The sequence below is a fragment of the Microcaecilia unicolor genome, chromosome 9, assembly GCF_901765095.1.
Source record: "Microcaecilia unicolor chromosome 9, aMicUni1.1, whole genome shotgun sequence".
NCBI classification, from domain to species: domain Eukaryota; kingdom Metazoa; phylum Chordata; class Amphibia; order Gymnophiona; family Siphonopidae; genus Microcaecilia; species Microcaecilia unicolor.
Window position 1 is genome coordinate 179295315 of NC_044039.1, and position 19850 is coordinate 179315164.

Consider the following 19850-nt stretch of genomic DNA (forward strand, 5'->3'; position numbering starts at 1 on the left):
ACCATTTTCTCCTTTCAACTACAAATTAATAACGTAGTGAAGAGAATATCCTTTAAATTAAGGCAATTAAGATTAATTTGATCCTATTTTTATAGGAAATATTTTGCTTTGTTGGTGCAGATGTTCGTATTGTCGCAGTTGGATTACTGCAGTTCAGTTTATGTGGGATTGACCCAGTCTTTGATCAATAAACCGTTTTAGTCATCAAGTTTGTTCTCCTTGTTTCTGGAGTCCGTGGTCCATTTTTCACCATTTTTCTTGTCTTTACTATACCCCGTGGAATTTCACAGTTCTCCACCTACGTGGAATTCTACTGGATTGCCCCAGCAACAGTTGACTCAGTTGCAATTGCTGCAAAGCACTGCTGCTAAGTTGTTATTTGGGTATCATAAACATGATAGAATAACACCATTGTTGACTGAGCTGCACTGGCTACCAGTTAAGGCCAGGATTGTGTATAAGTTAGTGTGCCTGGTTTTTAAGTCCTTAAATGGCTTGAGCTCTGTTCATTTATATGTCCTAAATAAGATCACTTAGCTTTGCAGGAGCTGGCACTGAATATCTGGCCGGCACCCACATAACTTTGTTTGTTTAAGAGCCCCCGAGCCTCCTCCCATCTCCTCTTTCCCTCACCCCTCTTATGGCAGCCATTTTGGAGATGCATCGCAAGAGGCAGGAGCGAGGGCGCTATGCTCCTTCCCCCAATGACCCCACTGCACCACCAGGGATATAAGTAGGCCCAGAGGGAGGGCCTACCTGTATGATTGGGGGGTGGGGGGTCTTCTGGGGGAGTAGGTAAGGGGGGCATTGTCAGGGGGCAGGAAGGGGCTCAGGGGCTCTTTTTTTTCCTTCTTTTTTAATTTATGCGGGTCCTACCTGAATATTGGACAGGTCCGCATAAGTTCCAGCGCCCAGCCCACCCAAAATGATTCCCCATATTCAGTGCCAATGCCCGAACATGGTCCGGCACTGAATATCAGGGGTAAAGTGCTAAATATTCTTTTGTAACCTTTTTTTGTTCCTAGAAAGATATGTGGATTGTAATGATAATGATAGCAGTTTAACTCAGTTTTGAGCATCACAATAACCCAAAATCAGGTGCTTTCAAGTAGATGAGATAGCTTGGTATACTTTTGATTCAGGCAGCATCATTTTCTAATACTCAGAAAAAGCAACATTCCTGCACAGATTTCACACATGCTCAAAGAAGAGCAACAATTCACTGAAGTCATCAGATAGAGACACCCCCAGTCCTTCCTGCCCTGAACAGATAAAAACCAGTTCAGAGTCACAAGAGTGTGTTCAAGATGTGGACCCATTTCTCACAAAGATTTCAAAACTGTTAGACTACAGCACAATGATCCCAGGTCAGGTCATTATGCTTGTATAGAAATGTTGTTTTATGAAACATACCTATCTGGGGCACTTTTGTTAGTGTCTTGTGTGAAAAAATCTGTCAACAAGACTTGTTATAATGCGTTTCTCATCAATGGAGCAATCCCCAACATCACTGCCCTCCAACCAATAGATGGCAGTGAAGAGATCACTCTGTGCTTAGGGTCCCCGCATCCCAACCGCCATCCCTTAAAAGATGGTATCCGGAGAGCTGCTAAGGAGCTAAGAACATAATGCAGCTGGGGTAATGTACGTTTAGTAACATAATCCCTGGGATCCCAGAGCTCGATCATAGCCCAGCTGCAAGAAAAAAAGGTTAACGGCAGAACTGTAATAATGATAACAAACCTAACACCACATAACTTGGTAGTAACATAATGCAGTCTAGACACCAGCCCACCTAACCAAGAAGAGCAGTGCACAGTATGCAAAAAGTATGCGCTATACCACTTAGAGATGCAGGAGGTGGCACCCATTCTGTCCAGAGATGTTCAGGATTTGCGCTGCCATCTCCCCCATTCTGAAAGGGTATTCAGGCACTCCTGTGCAGCTAAAATTGTGTCATACGTAACCCATGTGCCCTGCATATTGACTTTCAAAATTGCAAGGATATAAGAGCGTGAATTGTATATTCTTCTCCTCAGTGGAGCAGTGTTAAGAAAGCTATTTGTCATGTTGTAAGCTTTGTTCCACAGAACCTATACAGTACAGAAGAGTGAACATATAGTGTAGTGACGTATAATGCAAGCATGCATGCCACAAATCCTCTTTAAATAAACGTGCCTTGCTATTCGTGCACTTTCCAGTAATCCGCCTAATTAATAATAATCAGTAAATTGAATTCATTAAGACTGAGTCTCTATTGACTTCTGTGAGCTGCCACTCCGCTTGTTCATTTGTTAGGTCTCTTTACAGCAAATACCTGTGAACCCTGTTCCATGCCTATTTACTTATAGTTATAATAGTAAACAAAAAGCTGTAAAGCGGAATGGAGGTGTAGCCTAGTGGTTAGTGCAGCGGACTTTGATCCTGGGGGACTGGGTTCAATGCCCACTGCAGCTCCTTGTGTCTCTGGGCAAGCCACCTAACCCTCCATTGCCCCAGGTACAAAATAAATACCTGAATATATGTAAATCGCTTTGAATGTAGTTGCAAAAACCTCAGAAAGGCGGTATATCAAGTCCCATTTCCCTTTCCCTATTTGAGATCCTACATGGAATGTTGCAACTATTGAAGATTCTACATGGAATGTTGCTAGTCCACTAGCAACATTCCATGTAGAAGCCTGCCCTTGCAGATCAGCAACGCGGCTGCATTGGTGATCTGCAAGGGCAGGCTTCTACATGGAATGTTGCTAGTGGAGGAGTAGCCTAGTGGTTAGTGCAGCAGTCTTTGATCCTGGGGAACTGGGTTCAATGCCCACTGCAGCTCCTTGTGTCTCTGGGCAAGCCACCTAACCCTCCATTGCCCCAGGTACAAATAAGTACCTGTATATAATACAGAAACCGGTAGAAACCACAGAAAGGTGGTATATCAAGTCCCAATCCCTTCCCATTAACACATTCAGTGGTACCAAAGCCTGAAAATATTGCATTATCATATATAACAATATCTTTGTCCATTCATTTATGGCATCGGCCCATGCAAATATGAAGCATATCCACAAATTGAGAGTTAATTATCTCTTACAACCAAAAAATTGAGGTTTTAGTTCAGTCTCGGCATAAGTATCTTTTTTTCCAAACAAAAATTGTTAGTTTTCTGTTTTCTAATCTGAAGCTTTCATTATTTTGAGTGCGGTGGAGCCGCATGCCTAACAAGGACAGGCGCATTTAGAAGACTGGGAAGAGGCCCTCAGCCGTAATACTGCTTTTATTTCTTGTAGCTTTTTCTTGCTACTTTACAGAAATAAGGAAAAGTGATTGCTATAAAAGGAAGTTGCTTCTCTTTCATCTCCCGGGGGATCAAGCGATGAGTGGAACAGAGTAATAAAGCTGTGTATTGCAATTTCACGTAGCAGAATTTGTGATTGGGGATTACGAGCTCTGGAGGGCATTCAAACCATCTTAAGTAGGTAGACTTTGCAAGGGTTCATCAGGTATAATGTTGTAGGTAAGCATCATGCAGCTTTATTGTTTAGCAATGAAGAAGAGAGCCTTATCATGCAAACAAAAGCAATGACAACAATAATTATTATTTAGGGCTGGATATTCAAAGGTGCATATCTTTAGTAGAGGCTATTAAACATATAGGTGACTTATCCATCAATTTGCAGCAGAAATGTGCTGCTGAGGAGTGGAGGCGTAACCTAGTGGTTAAAGCAGCAGCCTGGGACCTGCAAAGGCCAAAGTTCAAATCCCATAGCAAGTGCATATTGTGCAAAAATTATTTCTTGCAGGCATCTTTGGGGTTATTATTATTATTAGCATTTGTATAGCGCTACCAGATGCACGCAGCGCTGAACGCCTGATACAAAGAGACAGTCCCTACTCAAAAGAGCTTACAATCTAAATAATACAGACAGACAGCTACGATGAGGGAAGTAATGGGTGAGAAGGAAGGAACGGACAAGGGGAGGGCAATTGAGTAGTGGCTAGGAGCTAAAATGCAGCAGTGAAAAGGTGGGTTTTCAGCATAGATTTGAAAACAGGTAGAGATGGAGCTAGACGTATAGGTCCAGGAAGGGAGTTAGCAGTGGAGAAGAAGGGGGACGACAAGAGAGATTTGTCCAGTGAGCAGGTTATCTAGTCTAACCCTAGAGTGCTCCCATTATTTTCCAGTATCAAAGTTGAACGGACCTGAATCTACCAGAAATAATGTTGAGTCCTTCAAACTTCGGTGCTGCATGTTTGGCAGAGCATTGCAAAGAGTCAAAGGTTTAGCATGCAGGACATTAAACAGCTTCATTAAACTTGCATCTAGTAGCAGTGGCTCGTACCAGCCAATTTGTTAGGTGAAACCAGTTTTCGAAGACATTTTAGAAGCTGAATGAAACTGTAATCTTTCAGAGATGAGAAGATAATCTTTCCCGTTGATGGTGTTAGGTTGGCTATTATCTCACTTTTGAAATGAGATATGCCTTGATGTCCACAGTTTTGCTTTCTGTGAACTAAACATCCCCTTCCAGATTAAAGGAACTGGTTCAGTTTTTCTAACAAAGCATCAAGCATGAGATGCAACTTACAGTCAATGCAGTGCATTGCCAAATACAAATGTTTAATTTTAATTTAATAACATAAGCCCTTGTAACTACCTATAATTACATTGTAAATTCCATTGCAAAATCACTATTTAACATATTTGCCACAGGAAAATTGGAGGGTGGTAACATAGTAACATAGTAGATGACGGCAGAAAAAGACCTGCACGGTCCATCCAGTCTGCCCAAGAAGATAACTCATATTTGCTGCTTTTTGTGTATACCCTACTTTGATTTGTACCTGGCTCTTCAGGGCACAGACCGTATAAGTCTGCCCAGCACTATCCCCGCCTCCCAACCACCAGCCCCTCCTCCCAACCACCGGCTCTGGCACAGACCGTATAAGTCTGCCCAGCACTATCCTCACCTCCCAACCACCAGCCCTGCCTCCCAACCACCGGCTCTGGCACAGACCGTACAAGTCTGTCCAGCACTATCCCCGCCTCCCAACCACCAGTCCCGCTGTCCACCACTGGCTCTGGCACAGACCGTATAAGTCTGCCCAGCACTATCCCCGCCTCCCGATCTTGACTAAGATCCTGAGGATCCATTCCTTCGGCACAGGATTCTTTTATGCTTATCCCACGCATGTTTGAATTCTGTTACCGTTTTCATTTCCACCACCTCCTGCGGGAGGGCATTCCAAGCATCCACTACTCTCTCCGTGAAAAAATACTTCCTGACATTTTTCTTGAGTCTGCCCCCCCCTTCAATCTCATTTCATGTCCTCTCGTTCTACCACCTTCCCATCTCCGGAAAAGGTTCATTTGCGGATTAATACCTTTCAAATATTTGAACGTCTGTATCATATCACCCCTGTTTCTTCTTTCCTCCAGAGTATACATGTTTAGTTCAGCAAGCCTCTCCTCATACGTCTTGTAACGCAAATCCCATACCATTCTCGTAGATTTTCTTTGCACCGCTTCAATTCTTTTTACATCCTTAACAAGATACGGCCTCCAAAACTGAACACAATACTCCAGGTGGGGCCTCACCAATGACTTATACAGGGGCATCAACACCCCCTTTCTTCTGCTGGTCACACCTCTCTCTATACAGCCTAACAACCTTCTAGCTACGGCCACCGCCTTGTCACACTGTTTCGTCGCCTTCAAATCCTCAGATACTATCACCCCAAGATCCCTCTCCACGCCCGTACCTATCAGACTCTCCCCGCCTAACACATACGTCTCCCGTGGATTTCTATTCCCTAAGTGCATCACTTTGCATTTCTTCGCATTGAATTTTAATTGCCAAACCTTAGACCATTCTTCTAGCTTCCTCAGATCCTTTTTCATGTTTTCCACTCCCTCCCGGGTGTCCACTCTGTTACAGATCTTAGTATCATCCGCAAATAGGCAAACTTTACCTTCTAACCCTTCGGCAATGTCACTCACAAATATATTGAACAGAATCGGCCCCAGCACCGATCCCTGAGGCACTCCACTACTCATATTTCCTTCCTCCGAGTGAACGCCATTCACCACCACCCTCTGGCATCTGTCCGTCAACCAGTTCCTAATCCAGTTCACCACTTCAGGTCCTATCTTCAGCCCCTCCAGTTTATTTAAGAGCCTCCTGTGGGGAACCGTGTCAAAAACTTTGCTGAAATCTAAGTAGATTACGTCCATAGCTCGTCCCTGATTCAATTCTCCTGTCACCCAATCAAAGAACTCAAAGAGATTTGTTTGGCACGATTTCCCTTTGGTAAAACCATGTTGTCTCGGATCTTGCAACTTATTGGCTTCCAGAAAATTCACTATCCTTTCCTTCAGTATCGCTTCCATTACTTTTCCAATAACCGAAGTGAGGCTTACCGGCCTGTAGTTTCCAGCTTCTTCCCTATCACCACTTTTGTGAAGAGGGACCACCTCCACCGTTTTCCAATCCCTCGGAACCTTTCCCGTCTGCAATGATATATTAAACAAATCTTTAAGAGGACCCGCCAAAACGTCTCTGAGCTCCCTCAATATCCTGGGGTGGATCCCGTCCGGTCCCATGGCTTTGTCCACCTTTAGCTTTTCAAGTTGTTGATACACATTGAAGCCTCTATATAAATTAAGAATATTTATTCATTAGTGTGCCTTAAAAATGTAGATTGCTCTAACCATGTGGCCATGCTGAGGTAGATCACTTATCGCCACCCACTGAGGTGGCAGTAAGGGCTCCCGTGCTAACCCGGCAGTAACCAGATAGAATGCGGAGCTGCCCGATTACTGCAAGGATAGTGCCGTGCTAAAAAAATATAAAATGATTTTCCAAAGCGCGGGAAATGGGAAGCACCGGAACTGGAACTACCACCAGCACCAGTGTTGGGCCGGTGGTAGCTCCAGATTAACATGCAGCAAGCCCATGTTGGGCTTAGTGTCACTTTGTAAAAGGGCTCCTAAGATTTTGTACCTAGGGTAATAGGAGGTTAGGTGACTTACCCAGGGTCATAAGGAGTTGTAGTGGGAATTGAATCCAGTTCATCAGGATCTCATCCCACTGCACTAACCATTAGGCTGCTTCTACTACTACTACTTATCATTTCTATAGCGCTACCGGACGTACGAAGCGCTTCACATACCATGTTCCATATGTGTAACTTATAGACTAGTTATAAGTTATATCTGGCAGACACATGCATTGTATAGATGCAAATATATCCATATAATTAAAATAAGTGCCTACTCTCCTTTATAGAATAGGCACCAAAATATAGGCGCCTAATTCTAGAATTTGCTCGCTTCCTGTATTACTATAGTGTATCCGTGCAATGTGTCTGCATGATGAGGCATTCCCATATGCAGTGGCAGAACTCATGAAAGAATATTGATAGTCTGAAAAATTAAAGCAATCATCGGTCAGATACAAAAGGTGAGTGCTTTTATTAGGCTCTCATGATAAAGGGCTAGAATGCAGTCACAAGATACTGAGCTCTAGCTGCAATATAAATGTCAAAGCCCTTTTTGCAAAACATATATCAAGATTAGACAAAAAGAAATGTTTTATTGCAGAGCCCAGCATGAGAAGGCTATCACAGCCTTCCATTCCTATGTGAAAGAACAGTGGGATGTTAAATAGCCATTCTGAAACCACCTTACTTTGAGAGATTGCTCCAATAGAGGACTGCACATACAAATATTACACTGTTTTCAGACAATGGTCAGACTCACCCAAGGGGAAATAAACTTTATGAAGGCAGGGCTTTTCAGGCTATTTTTTAGATAATTTGCAATATTGAAAAGTATTGACCACAGGTTCGTGCCCCGGCACCTGTTTAATCCCCTTTCTTTGTTCAGCTCTGCTCTAGCAGAAATATTCTCACCCATAGGAGCCGACTCTGTGGGTGCTTCAGCACCCCCAATATTGAGAACATTCTTTGTGTCCAGGGAGGGGTTATTTCCACTGGGCTTAGCACCCCCAATAATTATGAAAAGTTGGCTCCTATGGCTACAGCCACCGCCTTATCACATTGTTTCACTATCTTGAGATCCTCAGACACCATCACCACAAGGTCCCTCTCCCGGAAAGTGCTTATCAGTCTCTCCCCTCCTACTGTCCTCTGGATTTCTACATCCCAAATGCATCACTCTGCACTTCTTTTGCGATCATAGCTGCTGATGTTAAACACACCCTCAGGAACCAGTGAATGTTTTTCAGTTATTATCAAATAGGAGACAGCCCTGTGCATGTTTTTTTTAATTATATGTACAAATTAAAGTCTTGAATTTCTTAGGACTTTAGAGATTTTTGCATAAAAGGAGTTTTATTGAAAAGTAAACATGACTTCTAACTTAATTTGCTTGCTATGCACAGTGTGTTCTAAAAACGGTCAGCTGAATTGCTTAAGAGTGAGGCATCTGAGCTCTGTTGGACTGCCAAAGGAGAGGAAAGAAGGTCATATAAGGGCCAAATCTTAACTGCATATCTTTGTTGGGATTTTCTGCAGACTAAGATCTTGGAATCCTTGGACTTTGTTGGGGTTCAGATTGCGTAGTTGTATACTAGCTATAGATTTGCCCTGGAGTCGGATTTGAATCCTGGTGACCACACAAGGGGGTTTCTTGGCATGATACAGTGGTGGAAATAAGTATTTGATCCCTTGCTGATTTTGTAAGTTTGCCCACTGACAAAGACATGAGCAGCCCATAATTGAAGGGTAGGTTATTGGTAACAGTGAGAGATAGCACATCACAAATTAAATCCGGAAAATCACATTGTGGAAAGTATATGAATTTATTTGCATTCTGCAGAGGGAAATAAGTATTTAATCCCTCTGGCAAACAAGACCTAATACTTGGTGGCAAAACCCTTGTTGGCAAGCACAGCGGTCAGACGTCTTCTGTAGTTGATGATGAGGTTTGCACACATGTCAGGAGGAATTTTGGTCCACTCCTCTTTGCAGATCATCTCTAAATCATTAAGAGTTCTGGGCTGTCGCTTGGCAACTCGCAGCTTCAGCTCCCTCCATAAGTTTTCAATGGGATTAAGGTCTGGTGACTGGCTAGGCCACTCCATGACCCTAATGTGCTTCTTCCTGAGCCACTCCTTTGTTGCCTTGGCTGTATGTTTTGGGTCATTGTCGTGCTGGAAGACCCAGCCACGACCCATTTTTAAGGCCCTGGCGGAGGGAAGGAGGTTGTCACTCAGAATTGTACGGTACATGGCCCCATCCATTCTCCCATTGATGCGGTGAAGTAGTCCTGTGCCCTTAGCAGAGAAACACCCCCAAAACATAACATTTCCACCTCCATGCTTGACAGTGGGGACGGTGTTCTTTGGGTCATAGGCAGCATTTCTCTTCCTCCAAACACGGCGAGTTGAGTTCATGCCAAAGAGCTCAATTTTTGTCTCATCTGACCACAGCACCTTCTCCCAATCACTCTCGGCATCATCCAGGTGTTCACTGGCAAACTTCAGACGGGCCGTCACATGTGCCTTCCGGAGCAGGGGGACCTTGCGGGCACTGCAGGATTGCAATCCGTTATGTCGTAATGTGTTACCAATGGTTTTCGTGGTGACAGTGGTCCCAGCTGCCTTGAGATCATTGACAAGTTCCCCCCTTGTAGTTGTAGGCTGATTTCTAACCTTCCTCATGATCAAGGATACCCCACGAGGTGAGATTTTGCGTGGAGCCCCAGATCTTTGTCGATTGACAGTCATTTTGTACTTCTTCCATTTTCTTACTATGGCACCAACAGTTGTCTCCTTCTCGCCCAGCGTCTTACTGATGGTTTTGTAGCCCATTCCAGCCTTGTGCAGGTGTATGATCTTGTCCCTGACATCCTTAGACAGCTCCTTGCTCTTGGCCATTTTGTAGAGGTTAGAGTCTGACTGATTCACTGAGTCTGTGGACAGGTGTCTTTCATACAGGTGACCATTGCCGACAGCTGTCTGTCATGCAGGTAACGAGTTGATTTGGAGCATCTACCTGGTCTGTAGGGGCCAGATCTCTTACTGGTTGGTGGGGGATCAAATACTTATTTCCCTCTGCAGAACGCAAATAAATTCATATACTTTCCACAATGTGATTTTCCGGATTTAATTTGTGATGTGCTATCTCTCACTGTTACCAATAACCTACCCTTCAATTATGGGCTGCTCATGTCTTTGTCAGTGGGCAAACTTACAAAATCAGCAAGGGATCAAATACTTATTTCCACCACTGTAGTTTGCCACTGTGTTCTCCTGAGGCATGGAGGGTTAAGGCATCCTTTTACAAAGCTCAATTAAGCACTAGCACATGTTTACCGCAGCTGAAAAGGGCTCACTGTGGGATGCACTGAGTTGTCCTGTAGTAATTTTGCAATGTGTGCGTGCTAAAAAAATGTTTATTTTTTTTGCCAAGGGGGCATGTCTGGGGGCTGAGAAAGGGCATTTCAGTGCTAATCATTTAGCACATCTGCATTCCCACACTCTAAATGATTAACTTGGGAGCCTTTACTACCTACAAAATAGGTGGCAGTAAGAGATCATACGCTAATCTTTTTTAATGGCCATGCGTTAATAATGGCAAAATTAGCACATGGCCATTAATTCAGAAAATGGAAAAAAATTAGTCATTTTCCAGCTGCACTAAAGAGGGCCTTAGTGCACAGGAAAGACTCACATAAGGGCAAACTAAGGCCTCTTTTTAGCACGGCTTAGTAAAAAGACCCCTAAGTGACTTGCCTAAGGCAACAAGGAGCTGCCATGGGATTTGAACCTGAAACTTCTGGTTCCCAGCCTGCTATTCTAACCATTAGACTACTCCTACGTTGCTGTATATTAAATATTGTACTCATGATTCAAATTGATACAACTGATATTTTAATCAGGGCAGTCACTGTGGGACTCACTTTCAAAGCATTTAGACTTACAAAGTTCCATAGGTTACTATGGAAATTTGTAAGTCTAAATGCTTTGAAAATATGCCTCTATATGTCCCATTGAGAAGTAGGGAGTGTGCCAAGTGATGCACATAAACAAATGTGGAAATTCTTGAGGATCTACAAAGGTATTTATCTGTCCTACATGTTGAAACAGGGCCCAACAAATCCTAGGCACCAGATCACCATGGCACCTAAAGCTTCCCCCTGTTACCTGGGATTTCCTGCCGTTTTTTGTTTTTTTTTTTCCCTACCCTGGCTATTGGTACTATGGCTCCTTTCTCTTTGTGGCTGTCTTAGAAAGAAGCACTGATAATTTTGATACTTTCTTTCATCCTTAGTCGGCTCGATTATAGCAAAATCGTCTATTGTAGTATTAAGATGTTGAGCTTCAAGTGCCTCCAGACTGTCCAAAGGTGCGGTGGCAGTCAAATTTCTCTGCACTGCACTTAAATATGTTTCTTCAGTGTTTCCGAAAACACTTTGTCAGCATGCGTCTGTTTCCCACTTCTGCAGCTGTGCCCGTCACCTAAGAAAAGGATTAACATCATATTGGCTCAGGCATTACTGAGCCATGCTTGAGCCTCATGACTATCATTTTACCAGGTAGTGAGTCGGGAAATCTATGCTGACGATAAAAGAGCACGGCTACAGCACAAATATGAAAGCAAAACACAGTTCAGTGATAATGTAGAAGAACGTTAGCAGTTACCAGACCTGGGATTTCCATGTTATGAATGAAGGGCGAAACGGGACCCCCATCGGAACATATAGATATAAAAGATAGTGCCAGCTCCCGTGGTCTTGTGAACAGTTTTATGAATGGATGTGAAAAAAGTGCATTATTCAATGACTTTATTAACAGTCTTGACAAAAATTTTTAAAAATATATAAAATTATAAAAATAGTGAAGAAAAAAGTAACATACGGTGGAGGTTTTTTTTAATCATAAGTACATAAGTAATGCCACACTGGGAAAAGACTAAGGGTCCATCGAGCCCAGCATCCTGTCCACGACAGCGGCCAATTCAGGCCAAGGGCACCTGGTGTTACGTTCCTCACCTGATTCCAGGCCTGCGCGTCTGATTCACCGGCGAGGTGCGGTCGGGCAGTGCTAGCCGGCTTTTGATGTTTCTCCAGGATGGGTCGGTTTCAGTTTCCCAAGTCTGGCAGCCGTCATCCGGTTTAGAGCACAGGCAGTGGCCATCTTGGCTAGCTCAGGAGGGGGCGGCCATCTTGTGTAAACGAGATCAGGAAGGAACTCCATATTTGGTCTTGGGAGGATCTCCTATGGGGGCAGCCATGTTGATTTCACCTGAGTGTGGTTTGCTCAGATTTTCTCACTATTTAAAGCACTGCCTCCAGGCCTTCATTGCTTTCGTCCTCTTTTGTTCCGAGGAGTTGCTGTCGGAGTGCTGTTCACCGACCGTCTTCTGTTCCTGTTTTCTCCTGTGTACCAGACCTTGGCTAGTTATTTCGGATTTTGCTTGTTTGCTGCCTGCCTTGACTCTGGACTGATTTTGACTATTTCTTGGCCTGTTGGAGTACTGGTTCTGGACAGTGTCTGTTTCCTGCTTTCCTGGTCAGCGGCTGTGCAACCCCGCCAGTTCCTGAAGTCCTGGTGGCCGCCTGCAGCTGGGGGCTTAACTCCCGGTGAACGGTGGTCGCTTCCCAGGTGAAGCTTGGGGTTGTCTGGCTGCCTGACCGAGTGCGGTGTCACTCCATCTCTGCCGTGCTCAGTCGGGGCACAGGGGCTCACCACTACCGGGTCACAACAGTAGGACGAAGCCATGAGCTCGCCAGATGGTTCCGAGCTTCCTAAGCTGGCTCAGGCGGTACAGCTGCAGCAGGCGCAAATAGCCCGATTGTCCAGTATACTGCAGAACGTCAGCAATCAACTTCTAGGGGCCCAGCAGCAGGCCGCTGCGGGTCCTCCAGGATCTAGAGCGGAGGCTTCCACCACATGTCTGCGTCTCCCGGAGCCATCGCGCTTTGATGGAACCCCAGCAGCCTGCAGGGGGTTCCTTAACCAATGTCAGATCTTGTTTGAGTTACAGCCGGATGCTTTTTCTTCCGATCAAATTAAAGTGACTTTCATCATTTCTCTGTTGTCTGGTGCCGCTCAGGCTTGGGCATCTCCGCTGTGGGAACAGCGGAGCCCGATACTGACCAACCTGGAGGAGTTCTTGCGGCATTTCAGGATGGTGTTCGACGTACCTGGCCGACCATCTTCTGCCTCGGGAGCACTGCTGCGGATTCAGCAGGGCTCCGGGTCGGTCAGGGCGTATGCCATCCGGTTCCGCACGCTGGCCGCGGAGCTCCGGTGGAACCAGGAGGCCTTAACGGCCATCTTCTGGCAAGGACTGGACGGGCGAGTCAAGGATGAGCTGGCCGGCCGAGGGATTCCGGCCACTTTGGACGACCTTATTGCTCTCTGCACTAGGATTGACATCCGGTACCAGGAGCGAGCCCAGGAGAGAGGAATGTCACGGCCGCGGCAGAGATCCGGAGGTCCGTCTCCTCATCCAGAGGCACGTGGTTTCCATGAGGAAGGTTCGGAAGGAACCCAGGATGAACCCATGGTAATGGGCCGACATCGCCTGTCCAAGGAAGAAAGAAATCATTGACTCCGAAACCGTCTGTGCTTGTATTGTGGGGAGGCCGGCCATTTCTCAGGCAATTGCCCAAACAAGCCTAAGGGGTCGGGAAACGCTCCGGCCCGAGCCCCATGAAGGGAGTGGCTCTGGGCCGGTTGGCCTCCCTTCCAGACAATTTGCTCTCAGTTCCTGTTCTGCTCCAAGACGGGGAGCGTCGGGTTCAGACTAGAGCCTTGTTGGACTCCGGGGCCGGAGGGAACTTCATTGACGCAGAGTTCTTGTCCCAGCTGGGAAGTCCCACGCTACCCTGTCAGCCGGTGCTCCGGGTCACCTCCATCCAGGGGGACAGCCTTCCCCGGACTATTTCTCAGGTTACCACAGCCATCCATCTTCAGGTGGGGGCATTGCATCAGGAGAAGATCCAGTTTCTGGTGCTCACCCGAGCCATCCATCCAGTGATTCTGGGACTCCCCTGGCTGCGGCTGCACGCGCCTGTAATCGACTGGACTACTGGTGAGATTAGGCAGTGGGGTTCTCGATGTTTTGAGCACTGTCTCCTGCGAGTCAAGACCCCTATACCACTCTGCTCTGTGTCACTGCCAACCCCGCAGAAGGGGTTATCTGGGTTACCCCATGACTATCAGGACTTCCAGGATGTGTTCAGCGCCCGGGCAGCGGATACTTTACCCCCACACCGGTCGTTTGACTGTGCTATAGATCTTCTGCCAGGTGCAGAGCCACCTCGGGGGCGTCTTTATACATTATCTCGGGAGGAGTCCCGTGTTATGAGAGAATACATTCGGGAGAATCTCATCAAGGGGTTTATCCGGTCCTCCACTTCTCCGGCAGGGGCCGGGTTCTTCTTTGTGTCCAAGAAGGACGGGTCCCTTCGCCCCTGCATAGATTATCGGGGCCTGAACAAGATCACCATTAAGAACCGGTATCCGCTTCCACTCATTCCGGAGTTGTTTGACCGCCTTCAAGGAGCCCGGATTTTCACCAAACTGGATTTGCGCGGGGCTTACAATCTGGTGCGGATCCGTGAAGGGGATGAGTGGAAGACGGCTTTTAACACTCACGAGGGGCACTTCGAATACCGGGTTATGCCCTTTGGACTCTGCAATGCCCCTGCGGTGTTCCAGAATTTCGTGAATTACATTTTTCAAGATCTACTGTACACTTCTGTCATAGTGTATCTGGATGACATCCTGATTTTCTCTGCCTCACTGCACCAGCATGTGTCCGATGTCCGCATTGTGCTCCAGCGGCTCCGGGAGCACCGCTTATATGCCAAATTGGAGAAATGCTCTTTTCACCAGCAGAGTCTTCCATTCCTGGGGTATATTGTGTCCTCCACCGGATTACAAATGGATCCTGGGAAATTGACTGCAATCCGCGACTGGCCGGCTCCCCAGTGCCTGCGGGCCTTGCAGAGGTTCCTGGGGTTCGCCAACTACTACCGACAGTTTATCAAGGACTACTCCCTCATCACGGCTCCCTTAACGGCCCTCACTAGGAAGGGCGCCGATGTCAAGAACTGGACGCCAGAGGCGGTTGCTGCATTTACCACCTTGAAGAAAGCGTTTCTTTCTGCACCAGTCCTCCGCAGTCCGGATCCTACCCAGCCTTTCCTGGTGGAAGTAGACGCCTCAGCCTTGGGAGTAGGGGCCGTGCTCTCCCAGACATCTGCTGCCGGGAAGAAGCATCCCTGCTTCTTCTTCTCCCGTAAGTTCACCCCTGCGGAACGAAACTATACAGTGGGAGATCGGGAGCTTCTGGCGCTCAAGTTGGCTTTTGAGGAATGGCGGTACCTGCTGGAGGGAGCAGCGCATCCGGTGACGGTGATCACCGACCACAAGAACCTCTTATACCTCCAAAATGCTACCAGACTGAATCCTCGTCAGGCCCGGTGGTCTCTGTTTTTTGCACGCTTCGACTTCCGCCTGATTTTCAGACCAGGGGAGAAGAACGTCCAGGCGGATGCCTTGTCCCGCAGTTTCGAGGCTCCCGGGGACCAGGAAGAGCCATATCCCATGTTGAATCCGGCCTGCATTCCTTCCATATCCGGGGCGAGTGCCGCATGCCAGAGGGCAGTACCAGTGGGTCTCCGGAGGAAGGTGCTGCGCTGGGGGCACTCTTCTGAATTCGCCGGACACTTCGGGTTCCACAAGACCCTCCATCTGATCTCTCGGTCGTACTGGTGGCCGCGGATGGCGCAGGATGTGCGGCAGTATGTGACCACCTGTCCAGTATGCGCCCGAACTAAGAGTTCCCATCAGAGGCAGTGGGGCTTGATGCAGCCCATGCCGGTACCACAGCAGCCCTGAGAGGACCTGTCCATGGATTTTATCACTGATCTGCCGGCCTCCCAGGGCAACACCGTCATCTGGGTGGTGATAGACCGGTTTTCCAAGATGGCTCACTTTGTTCCAATGAAGACCTTGCCCACTGCAGCCAGCCTTGCCGCCAGCTTCATCACCCACATCTTCAGGCTCCATGGATTACCCCAAAGGATCATCAGTAACCGGGGCTCTCAGTTCACCTCCCGCTTTTGGAGAGCGCTTTGTTCAGCTTTTGGGGTAACCACTCTCTTTTCCTCAGCGTACCATCCGCAGACTAACGGGATGGTGGAACGGGTCAACCAAACCGTGAAGGCGTTCCTCCGAGCCTACTCAAATCAGCGCCAAGATGATTGGTCCACCCTGCTACCCTGGGCGGAGTTCGCTTACAACAACAGTCTGCATTCAGCCTCCCGGACTACACCCTTCAGCACCATCTATGGGCGTCATCCTCGTCTACCTCCACCAATTTCCCCCGCTGAGGTTCCACCTCAAGTTCAGTCCACGGTCCGAACTCTTCAGGAAGCATGGAAGAAGGTTCAGGAGCAGCTGCGCCGGGCAGCGGTCAAGGCCAAGGAGACGTACGACCGCAAGGGGCAGGCGGCTCCCACGTTCCAGCCAGGAGAGAAGGTTTGGCTAAGCACCCGGTACCTGAAGCTGCGGCTCCCATCACTCAAGTTTGCCCCTCGCTTCATTGGGCCGTTTGCGGTGCGCTCCAGGATAGGCGCGGTGACTTATCGGCTGCACCTGCCCGGTCAACTCAGAGTACACAATGCCTTCCACGTGTCTCTCTTGAAACCTTTCCGCAGGTCCAAGTGGCATCCGGAACCTAAGAGGGTGGTCGTGCCAGAGAGTGATCCAGACCCCGAGTACGAGGTGGACCGGATTCTGGACTCGAAGCTACGTGGAGGGAGGTTGTTCTACCTGTTGTCCTGGAAACACTTCGGACCCGAAGACAACTCCTGGGAGCCAGCAACCAACGTCCATGCTCCAGACCTGGTCCGTGAGTACCATTCCCTCCATCCTAATCGACTCGGACCAGGGAGACGGGGGAGGCGTCAGGGGGGGATACTGTTACGTTCCTCACCTGATTCCAGGCCTGCGCGTCTGATTCACCGGCGAGGTGCGGTCCGGCAGTGCTAGCCGGCTTTTTGATGTTTCTCCAGGATGGGTCGGTTTCAGTTTCCCAAGTCTGGCAGCCGTCATCCGGTTTAGAGCACAGGCAGTGGCCATCTTGGCTAGCTCAGGAGGGGGCGGCCATCTTGTGTAAACGAGATCAGGAAGGAACTCCATATTTGGTCTTGGGAGGATCTCCTATGGGGGCAGCCATGTTGATTTCACCTGAGTGTGGTTTGCTCAGATTTTCTCACTATTTAAAGCACTGCCTCCAGGCCTTCATTGCTTCGTCCTCTTTTGTTCCGAGGAGTTGCTGTCGGAGTGCTGTTCACCGACCGTCTTCTGTTCCTGTTTTCTCCTGTGTACCAGACCTTGGCTAGTTATTTCGGATTTTGCTTGTTTGCTGCCTGCCTTGACTCTGGACTGATTTTGACTATTTCTTGGCCTGTTGGAGTACTGGTTCTGGACAGTGTCTGTTTCCTGCTTTCCTGGTCAGCGGCTGTGCAACCCCGCCGGTTCCTGAAGTCCTGGTGGCCGCCTGCAGCTGGGGGCTTAACTCCCGGTGAACGGTGGTCGCTTCCCAGGTGAAGCTTGGGGTTGTCTGGCTGCCTGACCGAGTGCGGTGTCACTCCATCTCTGCCGTGCTCAGTCGGGGTACAGGGGCTCACCACTACCGGGTCACAACACCTGGCAAGCTTCCCAAACATACAAACATTCTATACATGTCATTCCTGGAATAACGATGAAGAAGTGCTGTTCTGTGAATCTATAAGCAAGATTAAGATTTAGACCTTGGACATACAGAGGCTTTTTCCTCCTATATTTTACTTTCTTCATTAATAACTGAAATGGTCAGGCGATCATTTTGTAGTTATCCACCACAACATTTTCAACCCACATAATTGTTTTAAACAGTTGTTTTCATTTTGGGTGGTTGAGTTCTGAATATTTAGACAAAGCCATGACAAAGCACCTTTCCAAATAAAGATCAAGATGCAGTGTGTGCAAAAGCAGCAAACTGAAAGAATAGAAAGAGTTGCTAAAACCTGACACAAAATCATTATTCTCCATCCAAGATGCTTTCAGATATCTGCTGTCAGTAGAGTTTTTAGCGCCACCCCACCCCCCATCCCCCATCCCGTACGAACCCTGAATATGAGAAGCCTTTTTTTTAGCTATAATTTTGCTCTCAGAGGCCCTAATTAATCATTGTCTCGTCCAAGGAGAGTTTCTTGAACAGGTTGGCTCAGTAGATGTGTGACTGGCATATTACTACAGAAGTCTCCCAAGCACTTCGCTAGCTGATGAAGTGATTGTTCAAAATAGAACTTGCTTTAATGTTTTAAATGTTTAATATGATTAATATAAAGTAGAAATGAAAGTGCTCTTTGCAATTAACAGTCTACGTGTGCATGCAGTGATACTTAAAATCCTGACACATTTGGAACATGAATTTCCATGGCATTTCAGAGTAAAGTTATATGAGCCGCACTGTCCAGTGGCTCTTCAGGGCCTCCCTCTATGTCCTTTATCCTGTCAGCTGAGGTGACTTTAAATGTGAGTCTTCTACTAGGAGTGTCCTGAGCTGGAAATGCGCCCTGTGCCACCACCTCCCACCCACCCCCACCCCCAGCACTCCTGTCCTGCTCACTATATCAGGGCAAAGCGGGGGAAGCAATAGACAGGGCGCAATTTTGGTGCCTTGGCCTCCCTTGCACCCTGTGCTGTCGTACCAACTGCACATACCTAACCCCAGCCCTGTCTTCCACAGAACCACAGCCAGGCATTGGGCACATATGGTCAAATGACGTGGAGGGGCATAATCGAACGCGAACACCCATTTCCATGGGCGTCTATGTCCGAGAACGGGTACGTGAAGGGGTGGGACAGACCGTATTTTCGAAAAAAATGGGCATCCATCTTCCGCTTCGAAAATACGGTTTGTACGGACCAAAATGCCATGGATTTAGTTGTTTCTGAGCTGGGCATTTGTTTTTTTTTAGCGATAATGGAAACTAAAAACGGCAAGTTCAACGTCCCAATCCAAGCCATTTGGTCGTGGGAGGGGCCAGGATTCATAGTATATACATGGGGCAATGGAGGGTTAAGTGACTTGCCCAGAGTCACAAGGAGCTGCCTGTGCCTGAAGTGAGAATGGAACTCAGTTCCTCAGGACCAAAGTCCACTCGCCCCTGATATGCCAGGACACCAACTGGACACCCTAGAGGTCAGTGCGGTGGATTTCAGACAACGCTCTCACATGCATAGGTCCCTTACCACAGGTGCTGAGCCCCCAACCCCCCTCCCCCAAAACCCACTACCCACAAATGTACAACACTACCATAGCTCTTAGGGTTGAAGGGGGCACCTACATGTGGGTACAGTGGGTTTTGGAGGCCTCCCATTTACCAGCACAAGTGTTACAGGTAGGGGGGATGGGCCTGGGTCCGCCTGCCTGAAGTGCACTGCAGTACCCACTAAAAGTGCTCCAGGGACCTGCATACACGCAGGCCTCTAGGACTTGTTGCTGCTGTAATGTCTCCGAAAACGTCCTTTATTGGAATAAGCACGTTTACTCACAGTTAACTGCAGATCAGAGGTTGTGCCCCACTGGCAAAGAGTCTCCCTGATACTGAGATGAGCAGTAGGTCAGAGCTGGCAGAATAGTGTACAATGCCCTCTTTCAGCAACATTCAAGGTAAGAACTAAGTTCTGTAACGTGGCTAACACATGAAAGGGATCTAAAACTGGCTTACAAAAATGGCCACTACCTCATGGACTACCGGAAAAAAAACAGGGCACACTCTGACCCAGTAAGCAGAGGGAAAAGCACCATGGGAGTAGAGCCTAC

The 19850-nt window shown here is 47.5% G+C and overlaps 1 protein-coding gene across 1 annotated transcript in view; it reads left to right on the top strand.

Annotated features, from left to right (window-relative positions):
• The window catches only part of RHOJ (ras homolog family member J), a 169035-nt gene that overhangs the window by 83580 nt on the left and 65605 nt on the right, over nucleotides 1-19850 (top strand). The gene's annotated exons all lie outside the window — the stretch shown is intronic.